Source organism: Salvelinus sp. IW2-2015, linkage group LG1 (genome assembly GCF_002910315.2).
Source record: "Salvelinus sp. IW2-2015 linkage group LG1, ASM291031v2, whole genome shotgun sequence".
NCBI lineage: Eukaryota > Metazoa > Chordata > Actinopteri > Salmoniformes > Salmonidae > Salvelinus > Salvelinus sp. IW2-2015.
In genome coordinates, this window is record NC_036838.1 from 39,891,552 (window position 1) to 39,896,614 (window position 5,063).

The 5,063-nt window shown below is 42.2% G+C and overlaps 1 long non-coding RNA gene across 1 annotated transcript; it reads right to left on the minus strand.

Moving 5' to 3' along the window:
• Positions 1-4,439: 4,439 nt before the first annotated feature.
• Positions 4,440-5,063, minus strand: LOC111970166 (uncharacterized). The gene is made up of 3 exons (XR_002878083.2): positions 4,831-5,063; positions 4,682-4,743; positions 4,440-4,555 (listed from the first exon to the last, which is right to left on the minus strand). It is a non-coding gene; the product is annotated as an uncharacterized lncRNA (long non-coding RNA).

Consider the following 5,063-nt stretch of genomic DNA (forward strand, 5'->3'; position numbering starts at 1 on the left):
AGGAGCAGCCCAGAGTCGCCCGCCAGCCAGGAGCAGCCAGAGTCGCCCGCCACGCCAGGGATCGGCTGAATCCGCCATTCAGCCGGATCTACCAGAGACACCGAAGCGGAATCGACTATGGTGGAGTGTTGGCCACGTCCTGCACCCGAGCCGCCGCCATATTAAGGCCACCCCGGATCCTCCTTTCTGTGTCAGGTGTTGCGGCCGGAGTCCCGCACCTTTTGGGGGGGGTACTGTCACGCCCTGGCCTTAGTATTCTTGTTTTCTTTGTTTTTTAGTTAGGTCAGGGTGTGACATGGGGTATGTTTGTGTTTTGGGTGATTATATGGTAAAGGGGGTGTTGGGTTTTGTGTGTGGTTTTGTGTTGAGTGAATATGTCTAGGTATGTCTATGGTTTAGTGAGGGTTTCTAGGTATGTCTATGGTGGCCTGAGTGGTTCTCAATCAGAGACAGATGTCTTTCATTTGTCTCTGATTGGGAGCCATATTTTAGGCAGCCATAGGCATCATGTTTTTGTTGGGTCATTGTCTAAGTCTGTGTCTAGGTCTAGGTCTGTGTCAAGATTGCATGTTTTGCATTTAGTCGGTTATAGCTTCACGGTCATCGATTTGTTGTTTTGCTTCGTTGGTTCATCTTCTAAATAAAGAGAAGATGTATTTTTCACACGCTGCGCCTTGGTCGCTTTCTCTCCTTTGTCGATCGTGACAGTTCACACAACAGGGCCTACCAAAGCAAGATTTCTCAAACAACTGTGGGGTGTTTGTTTTGATGGTAGATGCTGTTTCAGTATATTATATTAGTCCTATTTACTGTTATAACATTGAAAAGTTATTATTATTTATGTGCTTGCAACATGCAAAGCACACTATTGTTATTGCTCGTACTTTTTCTTGTTTATTATTCTTGACACTTTTTGGGACCTATTTCCTACAGTTTTTACACAATTCACACATCAAACTCCTGCAGAGCTGTACGCTGATGGCCATCCTGTGACTTCTTGAGGGAGGGGTCTTCTACATCTGAAATATTTCCTGGGGGGGATGTCTTCTACATCCTGAAATATATTCCTGGGGGGATGTCTTCTACATCCTGAAATATATTCCTGGGGGGGATGTCTTCTACATCCTGAAATATATTCCTGGGGGGGATGTCTTCTACATCCTGAAATATATTCCTGGGGGGGATGTCTTCTACATCCTGAAATATATTCCTGGGGGGGGTGTCTTCTACATCCTGAAATATATTCCTGGGGTGGATGTCTTCTACATCCTGAAATATATTCCTGGGGGGTGTCTTATACATCCTGAATATATTCCTGGGGGGGATGTCTTCTACATCCTGAAATATATTCCTGGGGGGGTGTCTCTCTAACATCCTGAAATATATTCCTGGGGTGGATGTCTTCTACATCCTGAAATATATTCCTGGGGGGGATGTCTTCTACATCCTGAAATATATTCCTGGGAGGGATGTCTTCTACATCCTGAAATATATTCCTGGGGTGGATGTCTTCTACAATCCTGAAATATATCCTGGGGTGGATGTCTTCTACATCCTGAAATATATTCCTGGGAGGGATGTCTTATACATCCTGAAAATATTTCCTGGGGGGGATGTCTTCTACATCCTGAAATATATTCCTGGGGGGATGTCTTCTACATCCTGAAATATATTCCTGGGGGGTGTCTTCTACATCCTGAAATATATTCCTGGGGGGATGTCTTCTACATCCTGAAATATATTCCTGGGGGGGGGGGGGTCAGGATGTCTTCTATCCTGAAATATATTCCTGGGGGGGATGTCTTCTACATCCTGAAATATATTCCTGGGGGGGATGTCTTCTACATCCTGAATATATTCCTGGGGGGGATGTCTTCTACATCCTGAAATATATTCCTGGGGTGGATGTCTTCTACATCCTGAAATATATTCCTGGGGGGATGTCTTCTACATCCTGAAATATATTCCTGGGAGGGATGTCTTCTACATCCTGAAAATTTCCTGGGGGGGATGTCTTCTACATCCTGAAATATATTCCTGGGGGGGATGTCTTCTACATCCTGAAATATATTCCTGTGGTGGATGTCTTCTACATCCTGAAATATATTCCTGGGAGGGATGTCTTATACATCCTGAAATATATTCCTGGGGGGGATGTCTTCTACATCCTGAAATATATTCCTGGGGGGATGTCTTCTACATCCTGAAATATATTCCTGGGGGGGATGTCTTCTACATCCTGAAATATATTCCTGGGGTGGATGTCTTCTCAACTGAAATATATTCCTGGGGGGAATGTCTTCTACATCCTGAAATATATTCCTGGGGGGGATGTCTTCTACATCCTGAAATATATTCCTGGGGGGGGGGGGTCAGGATGTCTTCTACATCCTGAAATATATTCCTGGGGGGATGTCTTCTACATCCTGAATATATTCCTGGGGGGGATGTCTTCTACATCCTGAAATATATTCCTGGGGGGGATGTCTTCTACATCCTGAAATATATTCCTGGGGTGGATGTCTTCTACATCCTGAAATATATTCCTGGGGGGGATGTCTTCTACATCCTGAAATATATTCCTGGGGGGATGTCTTATACATCCTGAAATATATTCCTGGGGTGGATGTCTTATACATCCTGAAATATATTCCTGGGGGGATGTCTTCTACATCCTGAAATATATTCCTGGGGTGGATGTCTTCTACATCCTGAAATATATTCCTGAGGGGGTGTCTTCTCATCCTGAAATATATTCCTGGGGGGATGTCTTCTACATCCTGAAATATATTCCTGGGGGGGGGTGGTATTATTATTATTATTTACTATGATCATTATTGTTGTTTACATAACTATCAAACTTAACAACCTTATTATTTCTTAACTTACAGTACGCTCTATACATTGCAATGGAAGCTCAGTGTGATTTCCCTGAGGTATGTATAAATTATGAAATTCTCATCACTAATGGATATAATGTTTTTTGGGATCCTCATCCGATTGTGGGATTTTCTTTTTCAAAGGAAAACATGCAGCACGTTAGCGATGGTGGTGCTTAGTTGTCCTGCAGAACTTTCCCATGCCGTAAGTCTTGAACATTATAATAACTTTTCATTTGCATTCTTAAAATCACTTGTTTCACTGTAGCCAGACTGACCTGGATATATTTTCATATTGAATGTATGTAATGTATGTCATTCACTCACTAAGGTGTGAGAAGAGGTTGAAAGATCAAAAAGGCTGCGAAAACAAAACACACTACAGGTAGGAGGTGTCATATGATGAGTGGTATAGTCTTAAACCAATGTTTAAAGACTTAATCCCCCCTCTCATATGATGAGTGGTATAGTCTTAAACCAATGTTTAAAGCTTAATCCCCCCTCTCATATGATGAGTGGTATAGTCTTAAACCAGTGTTTAAAGATTTAATCCCCCCTCTCATATGATGAGTGGTATAGTCTTAAACCAGTGTTTAAAGATTTATCCCCCCCTCTCATATGATGAGTGGTATAGTCTTAAACCAGTGTTTAAAACTTAACCCCCCCAATATATTTCAGGATGTAGAAGATGCCCCCCCTAAGAAGTCACAGCATGTTTCATCAGCATCCAGCTCTGCAGGAACAGGTACTGTCTAGGCTATTAGCTAAAGTAAGGTGCACTCTTTTACACCCCATCCCTAGAGGTTCCCTTACATTACTTAATGACCACAATCTGTTTTCATTCTAGACGATCAGAAAACAAATTGCACGGCGAACTGGGAGCTGTGAACTGGGTATGTAGTCTACTGTGTGTAAAGCTGAAGGCTTAATGCATGGCAAGATATAATAGTTGTGATGACTTGTTGAGTAGTTATAGATATCACTGAAAACCCCTTTAGTATAGTGGCTTTTGTTTGCATGGTGGTATTGTGAAAGTGGGTTGTAATTTGACTTGATCACCCAATGAGGCACTACTCTTAATATTTATTCTTCCTTTTTCTTCAAGGAAGCAGATGTTCTTCTCAGGGACAGCCTAGAGGCAGCAAGGTGGTGCGAACGCCAAACAGATGTTCTTCTCAGGGACAGCCTAGAGGCAGCAAGGTGGTGCGAACGCCAAACAGATGTTCTTCTCAGGGACAGCAGGTGGTGCGAACGCCAAACAGATGTTCTTCTCAGGGACAGCCTAGAGGCAGCAAGGTGGTGCGAACGCCAAACAGATGTTCTTCTCAGGGACAGCCTAGAGGCAGCAAGGTGGTGCGAACGCCAAACATTTAAAGGCACCGTTTCCCTCCCTAGTGTAATTGGGATGGACGGGGAAGACCGTATTACAACTCTTAAAGAACTACGGTTGTATGATGGCCTGGATGAAGAGGAATATTCTCCTCAAGGAACCATTCATGTTCTCGTTCCAGTTAGCTTTAAACATTGGTTTAAGACTATACCACTCATCATATGAGAGGGGGGATTAAGTCTTTAAACATTGGTTTAAGACTATACCACTCATCATATGACACCTCCTACCTGTAGTGTGTTTTGTTTTCGCAGCCTTTTTTGATCTTTCAACCTCTTCTTCACACCTTAGTGAGTGAATGACATACATTACATACATTCAATATGAAAATATATCCAGGTCAGTCTGGCTACAGTGAAACAAGTGATTTTAAGAATGCAAATGAAAAGTTATTATAATGTTCAAGACTTACGGCATGGGAAAGTTCTGCAGGACAACTAAGCACCACCATCGCCTAACGTGCTGCATGTTTTCCTTTGAAAAAGAAAATCCCACAATCGGATGAGGATCCCAAAAAACATTATATCCATTAGTGATGAGAATTTCATAATTTATACATACCTCAGGGAAATCACACTGAGCTTCCATTGCAATGTATAGAGCGTACTGTAAGTTAAGAAATAATAGGTTGTTAAGTTTGATAGTTATGATAACAACAATAATGATCATAGTAAATAATAATAATAATACCACCCCCCCCCAGGAATATATTTCAGGATGTAGAAGACATCCCCCCAGGAATATATTTCAGGATGTAGAAGACACCCCCCTCAGGAATATATTTCAGGATGTAG